The sequence below is a fragment of the Callospermophilus lateralis genome, chromosome 15 (assembly GCF_048772815.1).
Source record: "Callospermophilus lateralis isolate mCalLat2 chromosome 15, mCalLat2.hap1, whole genome shotgun sequence".
Classification (NCBI taxonomy): Eukaryota; Metazoa; Chordata; class Mammalia; order Rodentia; family Sciuridae; genus Callospermophilus; species Callospermophilus lateralis.
Window position 1 is genome coordinate 20,426,528 of NC_135319.1, and position 25,732 is coordinate 20,452,259.

Consider the following 25,732-nt stretch of genomic DNA (forward strand, 5'->3'; position numbering starts at 1 on the left):
AAAGAGTCAATGGATTTTTGGATCTTAACAAATATTAAATATTTTGTATAGCAAGAATCAACATTTTCTTCAATCATAACTTTCTAATATAATTTCATAACTAAAAAATTTCTCAATATTTATACATTATTAAAAACTTACTTGATCAAACTTTCCAAACATTTAATTAAATACAAGAAAAATAGAGCATTTGGGCTTTAATGTATTAAATGCTTGTAACAGAGGTTTATGGTAGTTGTTCATATGTGGGTATTCTCTCTGCTAGGTTCATAGGAGAATTCTCTGGCCTCCAGCAATTTGGCCATTTCTGGCTAATGGGCTCAGAGCAGAAGTTCAACATGCCTCCTCTAAGTTAAATATGAAACTACTATAACCATGCCCTCCAATTTTTTTTTTTTTGCCATCTGTCAGTGTATTAATTACCTGTAGCTACATAACAAATTACCACACAAATTTGGAGCTTAGGACAACAAAGTATCCATATCACAATAATTTCTGTGAATCAGGAATTTTAAAAAGTGGCTTAGCTGGTGGTTCTGGCTCAGGGTCTCATAAAGTTACAGGTAAGATGTTGATGTGGGCAGCAGTTATCTCGTGACTGAGGCTGGAGTATTTGCTTGTGTGACAGCACACTTACACTGATTTCATTCCTCACTGGCTATTGGAAAGAGGACTCGGTTCCACATTGCATGGACCGCTCCATAGGATTGCTTGAGTGTCCTCACAACATGGCAGCTGGCTTTCCCAAGAATGAGTTATCCGAGATGGAACAAGGAGGAAGCAACAATGTCTTTTATGATTTCCTCTCAGAAAACACAAATTGTTACTTCTGGCACATTCTTTTCATTAAAAGAAAGTCCTGAAGTACAATGAACACTCCAGGGAAGGTGACTCAACCTACAGTTTGTGAAGGAAAAAAGTAAGAGTTTGTGGACACATTTTAAGACCACCAAACAGAATACCTGAAGAGGCCATCTGTTCTAGATGATGGAACTACGAAGATGTGGACCCCCTATTACCCTGGTTCCTGAACGACATGGTGTAGTGTTTTGCCAATGACAGTGGGTATTGTACTAGTCAGGGTTCTCTAGAGGATCAGAATCAACAGGAAATACGATTATAAAAAAGGGGATTTATTAGATTGACTTACGCAACCAGGAGCTAGATTGTCCACAATGGCTGTCTGTGGGCTGGGGAGCTGGAGGAACCTATAGCTGCACAGTCCAAGAGGCTGAAGCCTCAGAACAAGAAGGATCAACAGCTCTATCCTAGTCTGAGACCAGAGGTTTATGGTAACTCCTTGGAGAATCACTGGCAGAGTCCACTTTGGGAGAGTGAAGAAGCGAGAGTCTGATATCCTCAGGTGGTCTGAGTAGCAATCAAGAACCCGTTCAAGAAGAATGGAGCTTGCACCTGCTGCTGCTTCCTTGTTCTTCCAACTTTTATTCCATCCAAGACACCAACCTGTTGAACGGAGCTGCCCATGCTTAGGGAGGGTCTCCACTTCAGTTGGCTATCCCACCTGCCAATCATTCCTAGACATACGCTCCCTGACACACCCACAAGCCTCTTAATCAATGCCACTTCTTAATCCAATCAAGTTGACAATTCATATACACCATTACAGGTATGGAGAAATAAAACTTTGTGTGTCACATCACTGAAACTTTGAGATTATTTGTGATCACAGCATAACCTATATTATCCTAACTAATGATTGTTTTGATAGAAAGATAAAAATCACAATCATGAATTTTCCTGAGTTTAAATGAGTTTTATCTTTATTTATATTATTTGTAAGCTTTAATTTTTTACATTTATATGGGACTACAGTAATTCCATCAGGCATTAATAATCTTAGTGGACCCAAACTACAGAACATTTTAGAAGAGCATACAGAATCAGTTTTAGGACAAGTCTGTATATTGAAAGTGATCCAAACCAAACCACTGTCTAAGTTTCTTTTGATAATGAAGTTCTATTTGTTACATTCAGACTTTTAAGCCTCTGTCTTTCAAAATCTAAATTCAATGATCCCATGTTTTAAAACTTGGTGTCTTTCCCAGAAATGATGTATTTTTAAAAATTTCTTATAACTGGCAGTACCTAAATCATTGTCCTGTCATTATGATAAATTGGTCTAGTGTGTAAATATTAATTGGAAACTTATGCATGTGTAATCAATACTACATTGTAATTAGTAGGGTCATCTTGAGGTTTCATCTACTAAGAGATGAGAGATGGAGTATATGCAGTGTTTAGCTAATTAATCATCTGTAGGATGATTGATTAAACACTTCGTAGGCTTCTCTGTTTAATTGGTTGCTATGTAGGACAACAAGAGTAAAGTAATTGATTGGCTCCCTCCTATATGATCCTTACATGATGATCCTTATATGACTTCATAATACAGTATCCATCTGTGGAAAGGTTATTTTAGTTTATTTATAGTTAGTTCCATGTGTTTATTCCTTTTTATCTACAGAAATAGTGAGAAATGTAACCCTATGCTTTGTAAATAGATACATGCTTAATCACAAATATAAATGCAAACATAAAACTCTTCTACTTATTAAAAGTAATACAACCAAATAAATCCTAATATGTGCATATTTTTGCATGTATCATATTAACTTTGATTTTTTTAACATTGCTATGAATTCACATGATTCTTACAAAATCAACTTGTTTCAGATAACCTTGATTATCACTATCTCTTTCCAGATGTCTTTTTATATTTCTATTAATATGTATTAATTTTACACATTAATTAGGTCCATGTGCTACTTCAATATGTACATATAGTATATACTGATCAAATTCAGTCTCCCTCGATTCATCTTCTCTCCCACCTTCCCACTGCTAGTAATAGTTATTCTATATTCAGGTTGACTTTTTTTCAATATTTTATGTATGAGAAAGAACATTGCAGTACTTGTCTTTCAGAGTTTGGCTTATTTGACATAAAACAAGTGTCCTCCATCCCATCCATTTTGCTACAAATGACAAAATTTATTCCTCTTTATGGCTGAATAATATTTTACATTTTCCTTAACCATTCAGATGTTGATGAACATCTAGGCTGATTCTTATAGCTATTGTAAACAATGCCATAATAAACATGGGCATGCTGTTATCTCTCTTTTTTTTTTTAAAGAGAGAGTGGGAGAGAGAGAGTGGGGGAGGGAGAAAGAGAGAATTTTTTAATATTTATTTTTTAGTTCTTGGCGGACACAACATCTTTGTTGGTATGTGGTGCTGAGGATCGAACCTGGGCTGCATGCATGCCAGGCGAGCGCGCTACCGCTTGAGCCACATCCCCAGCCCATGCTGTTATCTCTTTAGTATACTGATCTTGTTTCCTTTGGATATATAACAAGAAATGAGATAGCTGGGTCTTATGGTAAATCTATTTGTAATTTTTTGAGGTACTTCCACACTGTTCTCCATGATTTCTATACTAATTTACATTCCCACCTATAGTATAGGAGAGTTACTTTTGCTTCATCCTCACCAGAATTTGTTATATTTTGTTTTGTTTTGTTTTGTTGATAATGGCAATTCTGGATTATATTATCTAAAACTGAGGTGAGATGGAATCTCATTGTGGTTCTGATTTTCCTGGTGGTTAACAATACTGAGCATTTTTTTTACATATATTGGCTGATCATTTGTATTATTTTCTTTTTCATGTTCTGCTTGGTTGATGAAGTTCTTCAAACTAAAATCTTGTTTATTCAATGTCAACTTACTGTCATTTTTAAAGCAATCTTATTTGCTGGCATTAACAAAACTTTCTACACTCACTACTAATATTTTTCCTGTCCTAAGATTTGGGATCAAGAGTCTTGATTCTTTTTGGTGAAAAATAGTACTATTGTTCCCAAATCTGGACTCAAGAGGATCTCTGGCAGACCCTACAGCCACCTAGTCTGTATCTTTTTCGCCTCCTGTGATAGATAATTTTATTTGCCAACTTTACAGGGCCATAGAGTGCCCAAATATTCTTTCAAATGTTACTCTGGGTGAGTCCATGAGGGTTTTTCTGAATGAGATCAGTGCCCAAATCTGTAGGCTGAGTAAAGCAGACTGCCCTGCCCAATGTGGGTGGGCCTCATCTAATTAGCTGAAGACCTGAATGGTTGAACAAAAATGTTGATCACTAATACCTAAGTGAGAACTCGTCCTCTCCGACTGCCCTGAGCATGGTTGCAGGTCTTTTCCTTTGAACCTGAACTGGAATACCAGTTCTTCCTAGGTGTCAAGACATCTGACTTTGGAATTGAACCTGGGTCTCCAGATTGATAACTGCAGACCTTGTGACTTCTCAGCCTCCATCATTGTGTGAGACCATCCCTTATAAACTTCTTCCTATGTGTGTATGTGTCATATTCATTCCATTTCTTGGCATAACCCTGACTAATGCAGCTTCCCCTTTATGACAACTACATTTGGGTGACAGTATGCACAACTAGACATACTCACCTTCATGGACTCTTGCAACTGAAGATGGCCCAGCCTCATTTGGTGGAGGCCACATCACCTCTTACCTGGATGATTGTAGCAGTCTTCCTTTTTATTTTCTGCCTCAGTCCCCTAATTTCAACTCTTCTCATAGCATCCCAGAGCACTCCCCTCACAAGGCCACCGGGTCATATTGATCTCTGCCCAGGAACTACTGAGGGCTTCCACCTTACAGGCCAAGAGCTCTATCATCAGTGGCTTCAAAGCCCTGTGTGAACTAAGTACGGAGCCATCAACCAAGTCTCAAACATCAAAAGAAATTACATACCACTTCTGTTTCCCCTGAGCATCCACTTCCTCATTTCTAGCAGCACAGTAGCCTGTGAAGAAAACCTTTCCAGGTCCTGTTGGTTCACCTTCCTGACCTACCTGTCCTCGCACACTCCATCACACATCATGTCCCTGAGCATTCCAGGTCTCCTGTCTCATCCCCACAGCTTGCTGTATCTAAGACTGCCCTCTGTGCTGGCCCTATGAGCTGACGCCTCAGGGGAGAGCTCCCCAGTGACAGATGCTTCATCTTTAATCTCACCCTTGAGAACTTTAGTAAGGGCCCTGAGCAGGGCACCCAGCATATGCAAAGGAGGAAAATTTCAACTTGGTACTTATTGATTAATATCATTTTATTCCACAGATAATTGCAGGAGGCGACTATTCCAGCCAAACTATTAGCAAGAGCTGTCTACCTCCTAATGGAACAGGAGATTTTAGGAGGTAGTAAGTGCTCCATCTCAACAGGCATTCAAGTGCAAGCTCAAACTGAAACGCAGGCTCCTGGGGCTCCTGGGAGCAAAGTGGACTGAAAGCAGGTCATGCTGGATGCTTAGTCCACGTCCCGTCCTAGATGCCATGTTTCACTGGGTTCTGTCTCTTCCTTCCACACTACACTGAAGGAGCCAAACAGTGGCACTGCCCTTTCAGAAATCCCAGAAAAGCTTGGTCACCATGGTACTCTCATGAAAGAGGGACACCCTCATGCATTTCCACAGGCTCATTTTCTGACACTGAGGGCACAGAGAGGAGGGAGGCTAGAGAAACGTGCCACCCCATTATATGACATCAGCTTTGCAAGATGGATTAGAGGACAGGCTGTTCTCCAGACCAATAAAATGGCTTGATCTTTCCATCTTTGCCCAAGACACCTCCCTCCCCAGTGCTTCTTGTAGAGGATTGATCTTTAAAAGCTGTTTTTGGCATTTGTCAACAGACATTTCTTCCAGATGTTACCCAAAGGTTCCAGACCAGTTTCAATGGCCTGGAAGAGCTCAAGCAAGTCATAAGAATTTTAAAAGAGAGACTAAATTCGTGGTGAGTCTAGCCTGGGTCTTGAACAGGGTTTTATTGGCCCAAGGCAAAAGCCTGTCCTGAATGCTCTGCTGGCCAAAAATATTATTTGCATTTAAAGAAAAATAATCAAATGCTTTTTTGGGTGCTTACACTAATTTTTCCCTTCTGTTTCGACTGAGGACAGTGCCGTCCTGTTTTCAGTTAACCTCAATATCCCCAGCCTCCTGGATTCATTTCAAGTTAAAGAGATAGGGCTAATGGCATATTTAGTTTCTTTAAAATTGTTCAATAAACAAACATACATTTTAATATCCAGTGTTCTATTTAGGCTGAGATGTTCAAAATAAATAGAACAGATGTTTTCCCTGCTTCATAGTACATGCCTTTAAAGAACTATCCCCTCTCCTTTAAAAATACAACATTTATTCCAATTGGATGGGATAGAGATCCTAAGTTGGAAAACAGAGCCTCTTTTCACTTGCCCAAATTCCTACAGAGATGAACAAAGTGGAACCTGGGAATTCTTGGCTGGAAGGAATTTGTTGATGGAGATTAGGACCTAATGTTCTTTTTTTCAGTTTTCAAACTTAAATCAAGAAACAGTCTGATCCTAGAAATCACTACCTTGTAGAAAAGGTGGACAAAAAAATTTCCTTGTCACAGCATCTTGGGTGTCACATTCTAAGTATGTGCAAGGTCATGTGCATGCCAAATAGCTTTGTTTTAGCATGTTTGTGAAGCCATGCATGAGCTCAACTGCATGAGCCTATCTGTGCTGGCTTTATCCCTGGGCTACAAGTATGATTTTGGAAGAGGGTGGTTAGAAAATTTCAATTGAATGTGTGTGGTTCAATTTCTCTGCTATTCATCTTGCAGAAGGTTGGATATTCCAAAGAATGGTACAACAATATCATCCATCCTACATGCTCTTCTACAATGTGACTCTGCTACTCTCCCTGAAGAACTGGGATCCATGTCCCCTCTCTTCAAATCTTATGAGCTTACAAAAAATAGGAAGAAAAAGAAGGCAGCATAGCTTCCTCCTTGTCCACTGAACCACCAGAGCCCTGGACTGACTATCCTATGGCTGCCATCTTGTGAATAAGCGCAGTGGCACGAGAGATCACACTGAAGAGTGAAGAAATCACCATAATCCCTCATAGAGTTCCAGCTCCAGCCATCAAGCCACCCAAATTTCTAGGCTTCGCAGCAGTGGCCATCAACTTCATAGAACAGAGATAAGCCCTCCTACTGTGCTCTGACTTAATTCCAGACCAGCAGCATCCATGAGCTTAATACAATGATTGTTTCATGCCATCATTTTAGCAATGGTTTGTTACCCAGCAAAGATGACCATAATTCCTTCCTTAATTCATAAAAGGCAGCCATCCCTAAGATGAGAGATGAAACCGGCGTTGAGAATAAATCAGGATCGAATCCTCCTTCCCCAGGTGTTGAAGATTGAACACCCGAGAGAAACTCCAAGGCAAAAATGTTCACTTAAAGGATAGAACAGAGAGAGAGAGAGAGAGAGAGAGAGAGAGAGCACTCCACAGAGGAGGGGGTCCAAAGCTGGTGCCCGAGGCAGTGGGGGTGTCCTGCCCCTTTTATCTTCTCATGCCCCCTCCTCGCATCCTGCCTGCGTGACCCCAAAGGTGAAGTGATCCAAGGATAGGAAAGGAGTCCAGAGGTGCTGGCAGGAAGGGAGCCTCCCAGGGATATTTATTAACCACTCTTTGCAGGGAGAAACAATTCCCTGGAGGTAGGTAACCTTGGCAACAGGTTGGACGAGGGAGAAGTGCTCTGGAGGTATTAGCATTTTATTTCCTGTTGGGAGCCTGCTCTGAATCATGGGTTTTGAAACTGTCCTATGACAAAGTCATGCCTCTCTGGGAATACTCTTGGTGTGAGGGTGCTGATTGAGATGACCCAGTTGCATGGTGGCACCTTATTCAAAAGGAGGTTCTGTGCTAACTACAGAGCCATTGTCTTAGACCTCAGATGCCAGTTCCCAGGGACAGAAAGATTCTGAGCATAGCAAGATAACTACAATATTTCACCCGTGCTATACTGTTCAAGCCTGCCCACTTAATAGAAACTTTGGACAGTGGGCTTCCTGGGCACCACTACAAGAATGTTCCTAGCTCTCTAACTTTCTCGTGCAGGAAGAACAATGCCTCTATAGTCTTTAACTTCCTCATACCCTATATGAAAAAACTTGCTGGACCAGTTCTGGGTCACCATTTCTCCATTAGGATGCAATGTTCTACCTGACCCCCCCTTTTGCTCCATACCTGTGTGTGTGTTTTCTTTAAGTTCCCATCGCCTCTCACCAGTTTCTAGGGTTTGGCCATGCAGGTCATGGCAGCTCATGACCTGAATGGGTAAAGGGACACAGAAGAATTTTAATGAGGGGTTGCGCCTGAGGATGCGTGTCAGACAAAGAAAGGTAAGGAGCACAGGTAAATAGTCAGGTGCAAAATATGGGACTCCAGGATCCGGTTAGAAAATAGTGGTGGCTTTGGTGTACCATATTGTAAGTTGTAACATAATTTCCTTTGAACCAGCCACCATCTTTGTAACCCAATCATTCATCATCTACACTGATGGTCCTTCCTGACCCAATCCTTCATCACCTGCACTGACTACCCCAGCCTCATTCTGAGCACCACTCTGTACCAGGGCTCATACTGGCTGCTATGGCCACAGAGACAAGGTAGTAGTACCTGTCCATTCATAGACAGATACAATACAGAGCTGTGCAGAAGAGTGGCCCTAAAAGTTGTAAAAGCATGGGGTCAGGAAGGAGGGTGGGGGGAGCAGGTCAGTGACTACAGGGAGAAGAATGTGCCCCGAATCTCTCCCAGGAAGCCTGGGTGTTAGAGCTCACGCCTCAGCCCTCTTCCTGAGTCTTTTGGCCATGGCATACTGGAGACCTCTGGCAAGACTCTGGAAAAGAGTCTTACAGCCTTGACTCTCCAACTGGCTGCCTGGCTTGAGTCCAGCTGGCTCTGGGGTCCCACAGAGATGGTGCCCTTTCCTTCTCTGTTGCCATGGTGTGCATACCTTCTCCTATCACATGGGCCTTCCTCCTTGGGTTTCTTTCCCAAGATAACAGAAGGGCTGATGCCTGGGGCTGCTCAGTGAAGCCCTCATGACATTCTCATTCTCAGGAGCCTGCTGGGGCCCAGCTGCCCTCCTCTTCCCCAAGGTACCTTTAGACTGGACCCACTGCCCACTCTCTCAGCCAGCCTCAGGCAAAGTCGTCTGTCGGCCTCTCTGATGAGCTGTCAGAGCTAGAGAGGCTCTCCCTGCTTTTCAACAGAAGCCTCAGCCTCCTGCAGGGTCTGCGACTGAGATGAAAGGCATCTGCCTTGAGGCTTTGAACCCGAGGCTAGCTCCAAGGGTTGTAAGTTCCATGGACCTGAGTGACTGATATGTGGAATTCCACACAAGGTTTGGCTTGACTTTATGGAGAGATGATAAATCAGATCACACATATGGAGCATCCTCTCTGTGCTACAAGGGCCCTGGTTCTCTCAGCTGCAAATCCTGGGCAATAACCTCTGAATCTCCATAAGCCTCCTGGCCTCTCCTAGCACTCTGTAGCGGCACCGAGACTGATGTGAGACAAATTGTGCAAAAGCACCTGCTAAGCTACTTGGCACTGGGCAGAGCTTAATAACTATCCACTGTTACAACTATTGTCCTTATTGCCCAAGATCAACTCCACAAGGAAAATTCTGTCATCCCCACTTCACATGCAGGTAATAGTTCCCCCAAGAGAACTTGCCAGGAGCTGGGGGAGGGGAGATGAGGAGTTGTTTAGTAGTTGCATAGTTTCAGTTTGGAATGATGGGAAAGAGCTCATACCACTGAAATGGATGCTAAAAAAATGGGTAAAATGTTAAAAGATATATTAGATATGTTTAATCACAATTAAAAGGAAAGACTACTTCCTAAAGGACAAGGCCCAAAGTCCCAACTTGGCACACAGGATCTACACTGAAGGCCATCTGGTTGGGCCTCCAATGTCCCCTGTGGCCTCATCTGTCTGTCTGTGAGCCCTTGTCTCATGACCATGCCCTTGAACTTCACCCTCTAGCTTCCCCACATTCCCACATCAAACACAATCTCTCCTTCTTTTTCTCACTCAGCCTTTTTCTCTGCCTGGAATTTTCCTCAATCCCCCTTTTCCTAACTTCTTCTCATCCTGAATGGCTCATGGCAAGGATATCTTTTCTTGCTGGCCTCAGGATTTGGACCTGCTATCATGTCACCGGGACAGGCTCCTCACCTTGCCCCACAGGGGCTTGCATGGAGAGTGGGACAGGGACAAGGAGGCTGACAGAGAAGGTGTTCTTCCTAAGCAAAGTCCACAGCTGTGGGCCATGATTGGTCATCGGCCCCAGTGGTCACTCGCTTACTATCTCTGAGCCTCTGGTCTGTGACATCCATGGAGTCTGGTGGTCATGACTTCCAGGACAGCAGAGGCAGGGGCCAGGCCACGGGACATGGGGCTTATGAGTGAAGAGAGGTAAGAGGGAGGTGAGATGGAGCCCTGCCCCTTCCCTCCAGGGTTCATCCACTGAAGCGGGATCTGGTGCCCTGCTCAGGCTGGCTGAAGCTGCCATGCTCATGTTTACAGGAAGGCAAGAGGCCCAGAGGCTGGTGATGACAGGCTTTGCTAAGTTGCCAGCCCGGAGTCCATGCCCACAGCATTTCTTCACAGCGGATCTCTTTGGGGCAGTGTGACAGTGATGGGGAGCATATAGAGGACCAGCGTACAGGTTTGACTCAGCCCTACCTCTGACACTCTGTGTGACCTCCGACAACATGTTTAACCTCTGGGTGCCCACATTTCCTCAACAATAAAATAGAGACAATGATTCCTCCTTCATGCTAGGTTCATCAGGACCAGGTTTGTAGAAAATGCTATGTAGATCTTGGCTATTTTAATTATGACCCTGTTCCTGGCATCTGCCTAAGAGGCCAACAGGGAAAGTTTTAAATTTACCATTCTATAGACAGTAAGGCTCGTGTGATTGGTCACTTTGGGGATAAAGTCAGGCCAGTGTCACCTCAAAAGAGCTCTCTAGACTTTTCTGAGATGGAGTCAGCCAAACTGGCTGTGCAGAAGGACCTGGAGCCTTTGGGCTCCTGGGTGGCTTTTCTTTCCAACACACAGCAGTGATCCACGACCAGTGCAGCCTGGGGGTCTAAGTCTGGGAGTGTTTGGGGGCAGCAGACATGTCCCTCCCCTCTCCTCTCTCTTCTGGCTGACCTGAAAAGTGCTGGGGGAGGTGGGACTGCTCAGAGCCAGAAAATAAACATATTAACTGAACTTTCCATCTGTCATTTCAGAGAGTCATTTACTGCCTAGCTGTGGTTGGAAAAATTAAGTCCTTATAATTTACAGTCAACACTTCTCGTGGAATCGTGTGAGACAGGTTGGCGGCATTTGTAGCCTCTCAGCAGTGTCGCCTACAATCAAAACAACTGTGCCACGGTGCACTGTCAACTACTACCCTGCCCATGGCATGGCCAGTGTCCTGTGCTGGGCACAGGACATTGCGGGCTGCAGGGTGGGTCTGGGTACACTGGGCCATGGCCATGAGTGAGTTGGCCACAGGAGAAGCTGCTAAGAGCAGAGTGCCATTCCCTGGGCCTATCCTCTCTGGTCTAATGCAAAACGAACCTTCTCGTCCATAAGTCTGCTCATGCTGCCATGACAAATATCACAAGCTGGGCAGCTTGAACAACATGCATTTATTTCTCCTCACATCTTGCATCTCAACAGGGTTTTTTCAGCCCACAGCTTCAGGCTAGGCATGGCACTGGTCACTGCACAGGCTTCCAAAGCCACTGGAAGATTCTAGAGTCTGCTATGCAGATGACAGGGGACAGTTCAGTTTGAAGACAGAACTGTCTAGGTACCAAACGTCTGATCCAAGGAGGGTCAAGCAGAGGTCTTTGCTAGGGTTGGGAAGTTGTCTTCAACTTCAATGATAGAATCTTTTAACACACAGTCTGCTCTTGCCAGCTCTATATAGTAATCTAATCTCAGGGTCTTCCTTAGAGATTTTCCCATTCTACTTCATTTCGGTGTTAAATTTGGGGGGCCTCCTGAGTAAATAATCTAGTTTGAAAACTAGCAATAACAAAAAAGATGCTTAAAATCACAATAGGCTGTGATTTTAAGGAAGTCTCAGCCCTAGACCTCCAGGCTACACAGTGGATATTTTAGGATCAGCCCAAATTCTTCATTTCAAGATGGGAAAACTGATGCACAGAATACAACCCTGACTTATTCAAGGTCACATACTGAGTAGCGGTGGGGTGAGAACTGACATTTAGGTATGAGGAACTCAACATGCTACTTCCCCAGTGGGCCCCATGAACCCTATGGTCTTATTCCCCTGTTATCTGCAATAGTGATGGCAACAGATGCCCAGGGACCAGATATGTGGCTCTAGTCCTGGGTTTGTTATGGCCAGGTGGCCTGCTGGCCAAGTGGCCATGTTTGACTTCCTTGGCTCAGTATAGTGAAGGCTGTGGTGACTGTGAATGTTAGAGAATGTGATATGAGCAGGCAGGGGGTGGGGAGAAGCATCAGTTCAGCTCCAAGCAAGTCCTGAGCACAGTCAAGCAGGCCACCACCACACAGATCTGCAGCATTGTCTCCAGAAGTAAATGGCGTGTGGAGCACACCGACGGAACCTGGGAGTTCAGAACACTTGCTCCTCTAAAGGACATCCCTCCATCCTGCATCCACCTCCATGTACCTAGGGGAAAACTGAACCTTGGCCAGGTTCAGTGACTTGCCCAAGGCTAACCATGAGCAAAACTGCAGGACTAGAATCCAAGGCCCTGGGTCCAACTCTAGAACAGTCCCTGAGACTCAGAGCTGACTTTCAGGTTCCCCTGGTTATGGGCTTGCTGTCTGAAGCCAGAAATCTGGCCACTGACTGGACTCTCAACCCTGTGCAGAAGGGAGGGTGAGGAGGATGCCTTGAGAGATGGACAAGTGGACAGAGGCCAAGAGTCTGTTTCCAAAAAGGCAGGAGCTCTCTGACATCCTTTGCATCATCTACCAAGGTCCCATACGTATCTGCTGTCACTTCCCAGTCCCCCAACCTACTTTCCTCTCCCGGGTGAGAAGAAAATATGAGTGTAGCTTTCCTGAGGGTCCAAGGTCTACTGGCTCTCTGTGGGGGACTTCAACCTGATCTGTGGGCTGTTCGCTTTCCTGGGCTGACCTGGATCTCCCTCCACTTCCTTCAGAAGCCACACAAGGAAGGGAAGACGGACCCTATGAATTGGAAGTCTGTCTCCTGTCTGTGTTGGTCCTCTATCTTGAGACCTACTGAAGTGTCCTTGTTCTGATCAAGGACCTTCAGGTAAGAAATAACTCTTCTAGGACAAGGTGGCTCCTTACAACAACCAAGGACAGCTTAGTGTGCCCTGTTTGGAGGACTACGTATTGAATCTGATGATTATGAGGAAGGAGCACAGATTCTAAATTTGGTCCTGAGATTTTTTGCTCCTGGGCTTATATGTTTGTATAATTTGTTTCCCAGAATGTAGGGAGAACCCAAAATATGAGGTTATGTCACTCCTGTGATTACTTTACATTATCTGATAAACGTGATTGTGAAGATATAGGTTAGCTTTGAGTTAATAAAAAGGGAGTTTATCCAGGGTGGGCCTGATCTCATCAGGTAAACTCTTAAAGGAAAATCAAAAAGAAGCTCTCCTTCCGGTCTGGGAAAAAGCAAGCAACCACACTTGCAAAGCAGACCACATGACCATGCACTGTGGGCTCTTTAGCAGCTGAGAGTAACCTCTGATTGACAGTATCCAAGGAAATACTGCTTCTCCATGATGGCCAGTTCACCTCTCCTTTCCAACACAGAGAGGCCATGTGACTATTTCTATCTAAGGGGTCTGAGGACAAGGAATGTGAGTTACTTCTTGGATTTGTGAGTGAGAGTCCTTCCATATCCCCTGCACTTCTTCAATCTGCAAGTGAACCCAAACACTCCAAGTCCAACAGATTGCATTCTGGTGAGGACAGTAAAGAACAGAGTCCCTAGATGCTTGACCCACTGCAGACATATAACCTGAGAGAGGAATACACCTGTGCAGTTGGAAGCCACTGAAATTGAATAATCAGTTGTTACTGCCACACAGCCTAGCCCATTCTAACTAATGGAGCCTATCAGGGTTACTTGATATAAGCATCTGTTCCAGCCACCCAGGATTTAAATGACAAGCACACTGACACAAGACATGCAGCAATGCTACCTGATAGAGAATCTTCTGGGCTGAGGGTATTTGTGAGAGCTGGGCTTTCTGGCTACTAGAGGATTATCTAATGCTATTGCAATTTGAAGATACTAAAATGTATTCTTTTCTTGTACACAGTCACCCCTCTGTATCCATAGGTTCTAAATGCACAGATTCAAACAACCTTGAATTAAAAATATTTTTTAAAGTTGTGTCTGTTCTGAACATATATAGACTTTTCCCCTGACATTATTCCCTAAATGATATAGTGTAACAACTATTTTTGTAGCATTTACATTGCACTAGGTATTATAAGTAATCAAGAGATGATTTAAAGCATATGAGAGGATTGTGTAGGTTATATGCAAATACTACCACTTTTTATGAGAAGTAAGCACCATGGACTTTAGAATCTGTATGGGGGTCCTAGAACTAATCTCCCAGGGATACTTGAGGGATGACTATAAATTCATACACTAAATGCTATACTGTTCCCCACATTTTCATTCAGTTTAAATACTCTCCATGTTATGGAATTTGTAAGCATCATTTTTAATGGTTGAATAAATACTTCAGAGTGGATTATGAAAGAATGTACTTAATCCTTATTCCCTATGGTGGGGCCATTAGATTGTTTGCAATTTTGCGCTAAAATAAGTACCACTGCAATAAACATCTTTGTGCACAAAGCTTGTTTTCTGTTTAATATTATTTACCTTGGCTGGTGTCCCAGAAATGGAATACCTGGGCAGAAATGTCATGAAACTTTGCCTTTTTAAAGCACAGATTTTAAAAGTGAAGCATTCATCCACACTGATGCCACAGGATGACCAGTCCAAGAAAAAGAATGTGCCTTTTTCATAAAGAAGAAATGGAGTCAGGCCTTGGCCACCTTCCTGACAGCTGGTTATCACTCTCCAGGACCACAGTGGGGTAAGCCAAGCCCCATTGGGCTAAGCCCACTTGGGGGGTCTGACCAAGGATTGAGTTTCAACAACTGCAGCTCAGGAATCTCTGCCTCTAGCCCAACTCTCAAAATTCCTGAGGGCTTGCCACTATCCCCCCAAACACCTCAATCAAGTTCTCAGGCCCCTAGAGAGACTCCTGTGGTCTGGTATAGCCCTCATCTTTCACCTTGTGGATCAATAGCTTATTCTCTTCTGTTTCTGACATAGCCCTCTGCAGTCCCTTTCCAGGGCTCTGGCCTCATCCATTTCTCTCTCTCTCTCTCTCTCTCTCTCTCTCTCTCTCTCTCTCTCTCAAAGTGCTTACAATTCACTGGAGTCTCACAGCTGGAAATTGGAGGGACACTGTCACCCACCCATATAAACCCATCCATCCAACCCACCTAAGTTGGACTACCTACTAGTGTCCCTGGGCCCAGCTTTTCTCTGCTACCTCTTTCAAACCTTTCTTCTAATCCATGGACTGTTTGGCATGCTTGGGAACCTGAGTGGTATCTGCATTCACAATCAATCCTTCCCTCTGTCCCCATGTCCAATCTGTACCCCAGGTGAGCCTTTCTCTTCTTGGGGTGGGAAGAATAATGACTCCCTCCTTAACCAAACTGTAAATAGGCTCCTCTGGGCCCTCTGTTCAACTCTACCTTGTCCTTGGCCCCATTCTTGGCATGTCCAACCCAGTTTACATCAAAGACCCCTACTAAATGAGTTTATTGAGAACCCACTCACTCTTGTGTAATAGCTGCCATGGTTTGAATGAGGTTTCTTCCTACCATAATGCATAGTGAGATTTAATTGGCATTGTAAAGGTATTAAGAGGTGGTTTGGATCATGGGGACTCTGCCCCTTGAAAGAACTAATGCAGTTTCCCTAAGAGTGGCTACTTTTTGCAAGATTAGGATGTTACAAAGCAGCTGACCCCCTCGTCCCCTCCTCTTTTCACCCACTTGTTCTTCTGTTTTCTGCCATGCATGAAGCAGCATGAGTCAAGCAGATGAAACTGCCTGATTTTGAATTTCTAGCCTCTACAACTGTAAACCAAATATATATATATATAAAATCCAGTCTCACCCAGACCAGCAGAGGTAGCAACCAGAGCAGTGCAATCCGTCCACCTTCCACACACCCGGAGACCTCTGTCCTCCTCCTTCCTCCAACCAATTGTGTGTGGGCTCCCCTCACCTTCCCACCTGCCCCTATTGTTCCTTCCCAAGCTTCTCATCCTTCCCCTTCCCTCCTGCTTACCTTTTCCCTTCAGTCACCTTAGACCACCAGTTTCTAGCTTTTACCTCTACCAATTGCCAAAGACTTGACCACTCAAAGTCCAGCTGCTCAATATGGACACTGGTGTCCTTGAAGGTGGATCAAATGTCACTGTTACCATTTGGCTACTTATGTATGAAAAGGAAGTTGGAAATATTATCCGAAAGAAAGGAGAATCAGTTAAGGACACGTGTAAGGAGTGAGACAAAATCTTAGAGTAGTTTTGCTTTGCAATTCTCTAATTGCTCGAGATGTTGAACACTTTTTCATATATTTGTTGATCAACTGTTTCGTCTTCTGTGAAGTGTCTATTCAGTTCCTTGGCCCATTTATTGATTGGGTTATTTGTTCTTTTGGTGTTAGGGTTTTTTGGGGTTAGACATGTAGACCAATGGTACAGAATAGAGGACACAGAGACAAACCCACATAAATATGGTTATGTCATACTAGACACATAAATATGGTTATGTCATACTAGACAAAGGTGCCAAAAACATTCACTGGAGAAAAGATAGTCTATTCAATAAACAGTGCTGGCAAAATTGGAAGTCCATATGTAGCAAAATGAAATTAAACCTCTCTCACCCTGCACAAAAATCAACTCAAAGTGGGTCAAAGACTTTAGGCACTAGAACAGAGACCTTGTGCCTAATAGGAGAAAAAACAGACCCAAATCTTCACCACATCAGCCTAGGATCTGACTTCCTTAACAAGACTTCTAAAGCACAAGAAGTAAAATCAAGAATTAATAAATGAGATGGATTCAAATTTAAAAAGCTTTTTCTCAGCAAAGGAAACAATTAATAAAGTGAAGAGAGAGCCTACAGATTGGGAGAAAATATTTATCACATCCACCTTCAATAAAGCATTAATCTCTAGGCTATATAAAGAACTGAAAAAAAACCTAACATGAAAAAAACAAATATTTCATTCCTGTCAGATTGGCAATCATCAAAAATACAGCCAACAATAAATGTTAACAAGGATGTGGTGAAAAAGACACACTCATACATTGCTCATGGGACTGCAAATTGGTGCAATCACTATGGAAAACAGTATAGAGATTCCTCATAAAATTGGGAATGAAATCACCATTTGACCCAGCTATCCAACTCCTTGGTTTATACTCAAAAGATTTAAAATCAGCATACTATAGTGATATAGCCATATTGATTTTTATAGCAGCTTAATTCACAGTAGCTAGACTATGGAACCAACCTAGGTGTCCCTCAATAGATAAATGGATAAAGAAAATTATATATATATATATATATATATATATATATATATATATATATATATATATATATGTAATACTACTCAGCTTTGAAGAAGGATGAAATTATGGCATTTGTCAGTAAATGGAGAGTTGGAGAATATCATGCTATGCAAAATAACCCAATCCCACAAAACCAAAGGCCAAATGTTTTCTCTAATATGCAGATGCTAATTCACAATAAGGCAGAGGGCACTAAAGAAGAATAGTGTTATCTTAGATTAGGTAGAGAGAAGTGATGGGAAGGTAGGGGAAGGAAAGATATGGAGATAGGAAACATGGGGACAGGAAAGATGGTAGAATGAAACAGACATTATTACTGTATGTATGTATATATATGACTGCATGACCAATATGATTCTGTAACATGTACACTCAGAAAAATGAGAATTTATCAAAGTGATATATCAAAGTAAATAAATGCATTCTATTGTCATGTATAACTAATTAAAACAAATTTTTAAAATGTGTAAGGAGAGTGGTACATGTATAAACATCTCAGAAGGAAATTGTCCTGAGAAATTTTCACTGTGGCTGGACTCACTAGTACCATCTTCAAAACCTTTGCTATGATCATTTACAAACTGGAAGAGGACATCAGCAGTTCTATGACCAACAGCACAGCTGCCAGTAGACACAGCAGCCACAATATATGAATGAATATGTCAAACAGATTTGTGTGGTTATGTTGGTGTCCTTCTCTGAAGGGTATAACCATCTCATACTGGCCAAAGCCATCAAGTTCTTCAATCATTTCTGCAGATGAGCAGGCATCCACAGTGTGAGCTTTCCCACATTGCCAGGACCATGTGTCTCAATCCTGACCTGGAGGGACCACCCTAGTGGCCTATATCATTCAAGGACAGTATGCCATTCCATAGCCAGACTTGACCAAATGGCACCAGTTGGCAATACAACAGTCTCGTTTTCCTATGATGCACGGTAGCACTGGCTTCAGTGCACCTTTGGGTGGATGCATCTGCACAGACTACTTCTCATGAACTAACCATTCCAAACAATTTGATTGGCTACATTATCAGGCATCAAAGCAGCAGAATCAATGAGATCTGTCAGATGTCTGGGGCACAGATCAAAACTGCAAACCAGTGGAAGGATCTATTGATAGGCAGGTCATCATCACTAGATCTGCTGCACATTAACCTGGCTCAAGATTAAATCAATATCAGACTAGAACAATGCAGACCCATCCATAATCCCTTTCTGCCATTCACCACTACCCATCATCCACCTGTGTAGTTTCTGAACAGTTAACAATTCCAAGTTTTAAAAAGCTTGTAAATTTTCAGTTTCTACTTATTTTATCATTTACTTGTGATTTTTTAAATTAAAGGATTTTAATTCCTTTCTCTGTTCGATTGTTAATGCTGAGATCCATATTTAGTTCTAAAAGCTTCTCCCTTGTTTTGTTTGCTCATGAATTTTTCTGTTTGTCATGGAAATGGGAGAGTGGAATATTATTGCATTTCAATTTAGTTCTGTAATGTCGGGAACTTTTCAAAAATATTTAAAAATGAACTGGAGCTTTTCCTTTGTGAATAAAAACAAAACAATAGAAAACAAATATACGAATTACCTACTCTCTGTTTTTCTGATATGGTAATAGAAAACCTGCTAAGACAATATCCAGTCAAACTCCTATTCCTCCATTCTTGATACCTAACTGACCTCCTCTTAGTAGATTTCCATGCTTTCTCTCACCCTGCCCTCTGGTATGAAATTCCACTCACCCTAGTGTATTTGGAATTGAGTTCAATCTCTTGCAAAAATCTATTGCAATAATCTTTAAAGAAAAGTCTTTGTTAACAAATGTCAGCTCTTTTGAACAAATGTCAGAATAATTTCCTTTGACAGGGGACATTCCTTCCATCTGGGATACTACTGTGGAAGAAGTTAGCAGGTGAGATAAATTTAGCCCCAGGAAATGGTTATCAGGTTGCCTTACTCCCACTAACTTGGTCTCTTCCATAAAGACACCATCCATGGTGCAAACCCACACTGGATGGTTCTCTATGCCTGTTGCTTGGGTGTGCCCCAAGTGTGTTCCACTTTCACACACACACACATACCATCGATAGGTTAGGAGGTGACCCCTGGAAACTTTAGGGTCACACATGCCATCTCTGCTGTGGAATTTCTGTGCTTGAAGACTAAGATGCCCCAATGAAGTGAAGTTCTGTGCACCTTCCCTTGAGAGCTGAAAAACCCAAACCCCACTTACTCGGCATCCCAGCCTCACCTTCACCTCACAGTAATTCTACAGCAAAAGTTGGAGGCAACCACTGCCCAGAGTCTCCTAACCAGGGAACCCCACCATGGGGACCTGCTCCCTCCTCACCTCCTTCATGAAGCCCTTCCTTGGTCCTGAGAAGACCCTTGTCTCACTTCCCTGAGTGTTTATTCCTCGTTTGTGTCCCTGGAACCCAGTGACACTGTGACTAAGGTTGTTGGTAGAGGTTGATGGCTAGTAAGCCTGAGCTGAGGGGTGGAGACCCTTTTCTCTTCCTGGTTACTCCGGAAGCACTTGACACATGATAGGTGTCCAGAAATGTGCATTTAGAAGATGGCCACTGAGGAGAGAGGTCATACATGTGCTTCTCCTGCCACACGCCACCATCCTTCCTCAGCCTAAAGACTCTGAGAGACAAGGGGTCTCTGAAGATGTCCTCTTTGGCCAGGTGATGCACACCACCTCATCTGGATGAAGAAGACCCAGCAAAGCCATGTCTCTAAGAGCAGCTTCTTAAGCATGGCAAGAGAATCTGCAGTGCAGAGAGGCTGAATAACTGCTCAAGGGTCACACATCGGTCCCTGAGACAGGATTCTACTCTGGATTCATCTTACCACAGAGGCCATGAGGCCAAGGTGTCCTACAGAGGCCTTGAAGCCAAGGTGTCCTGCTAGGTTGAATGGAAGAGAAAGAGAAAAGGAATGGGAGAAAGGAGAGGGGAAGGAGAGAGTCACATGGTGACAAAGTAAAGAGTCAGCAAACAAAGTAGACAGACGAAGATAAAGACGGACGGATGCCCTTGAGTTCTCGAAGATCTGAAACACTGCCAGTTGGGGGGAGCTATCCAACTGTTTTGGCCATTCTTGTACTCTACCTTGACATTCATTGGACGATGGACACTTGAGTGACCTTTCATTTCTCTGTGGTCTCTTGTCAAGCAATTTTTAGGGCATGGTTCACCTAAACACCTTCTTCTTTCTCTGGGGTTCCGTCTGCCCAGGGGCCTGTCCCTTCCTTGCCTTCAGAGCACCAACAGTCACACATATCTGTCAGAAGAGATGTTCTATTCACTTATGGGCACCGTCTGCCCATGATTGCATTTAGTCTGCACAACAACCTCAGGCATTGTTATGCCCATCACAAAGGTAATCGGGGCAGTGAGTATTATTGCCTGAGTGCAAATGGTCCCCAACTATAATAGTTGGACCATCTTTTTAATTTACCTTACAGTGATGTGAAAGCATACCCATTCTGTCTTTCACTTTCAGTACACTGTTTAAAAAAATTACAGAAGATGTTCAACACTTTATTTTAAAATAAGCCAGTATAAGAGCACACAGAAGATAGTCTAAGCTAAGTGATGTTTGGTAGGATATATTATATATATATATATATATATATATATATATATATATATATATATAAAATGCATTTTGGAATTTTGATATTTTCAACTTGCTATGTATTTACCAAAATGAACCCATTCTAGGTTGAGGAGTATTTTATCTACTTGGGAGGCTAGGATTCACACATCGGGTAAATAAGGAATCTGCAGTGCAGAGAGGCTGAAGAAATGCTCCAAGGTCACTCAGATAGGATTCTACTCTGAGTCCATACAACCACAGAGTCTCTTTGATCATTAGCCACAAGGTTAATCAACACAAGATACAGTGGTAAGAGTTCTCATCACATGAAATGGCTGCTTTGACCACACTGACCACCATTACCCTATTTTGGGGGATGTGTATATGGAGAGGCTTACAATTGCTCATAACACAGAACTGACAACCAATTGCATTGTACATTGAAGAAAAAGACTAAAATAACCAGCATACACCACATACCTACTGGAAAGAATCCTGACCATCACAAGGGCTGATGAGAATGGCAAACAACTGGAACTCTCATGCAATGCTGATAGGAAGGCAAAATGGCATAGGAGTCTAGAAAGCAGTGTGAAAGTTAATTGTGAAATTAGAGATATGCTTGTCACATGACCCAGCACTCCCTTTTCTACATATGTACCCAAGAGAAATCAAAACACGACTCTGTGCAAAGACCTATTTACAAATGTTTGTAGCTACTTTATTCACAATTCCCCAAACCTGGAATTAACCCAAATGTCCATCAATAAGTACATGGACAAACAAGTTGTGGTACATCCATACAGAGGAATGTTACTCATCAATAAAAAACAAGAACTACCAATTCATGTATCAATGTGGCTGAATATGAAACACATTCTGCTAAGTGAAATAAATCAGTCGCAAAAACTACATACTGTAATACTTTATGAGACATTTTGGAAAAATCTATTCTACAGGGACAGAGAGATTCAGGGAAGGGGTACAGGTTTGATGACAGAAGGGCATGAGGAATTGTTAAGGAACATTCTGTATAGAAAGAGGTGATGAAATGTGAATCCAACCATATTAAATGAAAATATTATACATCTTGATTATGGTGAGGGTTACATAACTGTATCCATTTGTCAAAATTCACAGAGGAGTATACCTCAAAGGGATAGAAGTTATTTGTACATAAATTATGCCTCAGTAAGTTGACTTAAAAAATTTACCTAGCTCAGTAGATACTCTTCCTCTGAGAGTGGAAGGAGCTCAAACATCACCTTCACATGCTATTTAAATGCACAAACCTCAGTTATGACAAGGTTTACTTTACTTATCATTTTTAATTGTATTTTTTTAAATTTGAGATCCTGTGGGTTTTTTTTTTAATTTTTATTTTGAGATGACTCTTGCTAAGTGGTCGAGGCTGGCCTCCAACTTGGGATCCTCCTGCCTCAGCTTCTCACATCACTGGGATTACAGTGGGATTAAAAACACCAATGAGTGTTGCTTTTAGTTACTTCATTGGAGGTGTGAGGAAAGGGGGATTCCACAGGGAAAGAAAGGGTATGAAGGAGGCAGGAAGAAGATCGGGGCCAGCGAGGTGTCAAGGTGCAGCATGGTTCACACCATGGATGCCCTTGGGGTGGGCATGACCCATATGGGAGAAACAGCACCCAGGCAGAGCTCAGATGGGGCTGAACAAGGGGAGTCCCTGGACAGACTGGGGAAGAGGTCAGTCCTTGAGGTCCTGGCCTGGGAGCAGGCTCTGGCACAGTTCCCAGACGGGGTTCTCACCACTCAAGATGGGGGCTTGCCCTCCCCCACTGACTGTGACGGTGAGAAGGGACATACAGAAAGGACAGGAGTACCCTGCTAGTCACTCTGGGACAAAGCACGTTTTTAGCGCTGCACAGACCTGAAACCTGAAGCTTTTGGTCCTGGATGTACCCCAACTTGATCCTGTGCAGAACTTCTCACAGCCATCAAGAAGTGACCTACTCATTCAGGAGAAAGACCCTGGAAAGTCTCTACTCCTTGGAGAAAGGGAGAGGCCTTAGGGGAAATCACACCACCAGCCACAGAGGAATCTAACAGCCCCAGAAGGGGTTCAGGGTGGGGTGATGAACTCCATTTCAATTTGTAGGCTTGTGCCCTGCAGCAGCCTGGGTGGTGGAGCTCAAAGGGGCCTCTCTAGTTAAGTTCTGATGGCTCTTGCCCTAGTTATTTCCCACCCTGCACTAGGCACCAAGCAGGGAACTTGAAGAGGAATAAAAGGGACCCATGCCCATAGGCTTATACCCATTCATAAGAGATAAAATGTATCCCAGAAAGATCTGTCTGCCTGGAGCCTATCCCCTGAAGGGGGACTTGGCCACCCTGTTGAGGGCTAATGCACCACAGTTAAGGTTAGAAGACAACCATCCCACAAGTGCCTGGGGCACATTCCACATTCTTTCTTATTGTAGTTAGTCTCTGCACCTGTGCCTTGAGAGACTAGGGCTAAGCTCTTCACTTTGGAGGGGTCATCTTAAAAAGTTTCCTTTCCTTGGCACCAGAATCATGATGGGACTGCTCATACTCCATCTGTCTCATTTTGCACCCCTCCACCTTAGTGACTGCTTTAGAAACCCATGTGTCACTTCTCTGTGGCTTCACCTCCTCACCCTTACTGCTCTATACAATGCCTTTTCCCTCCAGCCACAGAGCTGGAATTGGTACCCAGGTTTGGCCCTGGCTTCGTGACTCCTTGGAGAAGCTTCCTTTTGTGTTCTTTGTCCTCAGTGGAGCATCCCGCATCCTGGTTGGATTTCATAATCGAGAAGTGCAAGATCTTATTTTGGCTACAGAGCCCCAAGAAAGTCAGACAATCCTGAGAAATACCGCAGGGGAAAGACTAGAACTTCTACCACCCCAGAGCCATTCTCAGGCAAAACCCAAGGCCAACTATGAAGTCCCAGAATCCTGTGGTCTTGGCTGTCTATTTGCTAAATGTGGCTGCGCTCTTTGGAACTGCAGGCAGGTGGGAAAGGGGTTCATACAGATACTTGCAGTTAGGTTCTATTGCTGTAGTGTGTCCCGGATCTCCAGGAATCTGGAATAAATATGTGAGGAGTCAGGGCAGGGAACAGCTGCTGCTGTCAACTCTTCCTCATGTGGGTGGCATGTGGCTGGTTGAAAGCAGGGGAGGCCCAGCAGGTGCCAGGTCCCCAGGGTGACTTCTCTGCAACTAGATTCTGATTATGCCAGAGTCTTGTGGTCAGAGTCCCCTTGTGGGAAATGGGGCATGGCTGCCCAGCTCTGTAGCTTTGGGTCTACTCTCAAGGATGGACACCAGGAGGCCAGATGTACACCCACATGGCAACCTGGCAAAGTGTGAGGGAGGACACTCTCCTTCCTGTGTTAAGTGTCTCCTCATGGGGGCAAACCTCAAAGCAGGCCTCCTTAAATGCTGGCCCCATCCACAACCCCACACAGCTATTAGGAAAGGCAGGGGACTGGCCAAACTCTAGGCACTTTCCAGCTCATGCAGATGAGCTGACCTTTTGCTGAGTCAAGATCTTACTACAGACTGACTATGATGGTTCAACTTAAGATTTTTTTGTGTTTATGAAGGTGCAAAAGTGCATCTATATGACCATCCTGGTTTTTCACTTTCAGTACAATATTCAATAAGTTTCACAAAATATTCAGCACTCTAAGATAGACTTGTATTGGATGATTTTGCCTAACTGTAGGCTAATGTAACTATTCTGAGCACATTTAAGGTAGGCTAGGGTAGCTAAGACATTTGGTAGGTTGGGTGTGTTAAGTGCATTTTCAACTTATGATTGTTTGATTTATGATGAATGCATCAGAATATGACCCATTGGAAGTCAAGGAGCATCTGTGCTTGAGTCCAAATCTGTCTGGCCCAGGATATCTGAGACTCAATTCCCTGGCACTTTCTGCCCTGTCAGTGTTTTCCTACCCTCAACTACCCGGAGCCAATATTCAGCTTTCCCTAATTTACTTAATATGTTCTGTAAATCGATTCACTCATATTCCCTACATAAACAAAATTGAAAGGAAACTTTATGCCACAAGTATAAATAGGAAACCATTAATACTTGCCATAAGTAGAAAGGAACTATATTTAAAAATACAATGAAAATAAAGCAAGTTTATTAAATTCTGGCAAGAGACTGTTTTGCCAAGTTTCTCAGACTAGAAACTGTTCTCTCTTTGTTAAAAAGAGAAATTATCATGTGTGGGAGCAATTTTACAGACATGCTTTATGGTTCTAAAGAGGACTACAAAGAGAAGCACATTCACATTGCAAAGTCCAGTGTTATTTTATTCACTCATTCATTAAACACTTACTGGGTGCTTGAGCTGAGGGGAAAGTTCTTGATATTTAAAACATAGGAATATATATAAAATTTTGCTGGTTCTTTTCTGGTATTGCTTATACCCTGGCAGGGAAGACAGATAAAAAAAGCAAGAAAATAAATGAAAATTGATTTTAAATTATAAAAAGAAAGTAAAGCAAAGA

The 25,732-nt window shown here is 43.0% G+C and overlaps 1 long non-coding RNA gene and 1 pseudogene across 1 annotated transcript; both read left to right on the forward strand.

Annotated features, from left to right (window-relative positions):
• Window positions 1-5,786: 5,786 nt before the first annotated feature.
• Window positions 5,787-7,131, forward strand: LOC143380964 (uncharacterized). Its single transcript, XR_013088772.1, has 2 exons — window positions 5,787-5,832; window positions 6,688-7,131. It is a non-coding gene; the product is annotated as an uncharacterized LOC143380964 (long non-coding RNA).
• A 9,268-nt stretch (window positions 7,132-16,399) lies between these two features.
• On the forward strand, window positions 16,400-18,761 carry LOC143381543 (poly(rC)-binding protein 2-like; annotated as a pseudogene).
• Window positions 18,762-25,732: the final 6,971 nt, after the last annotated feature.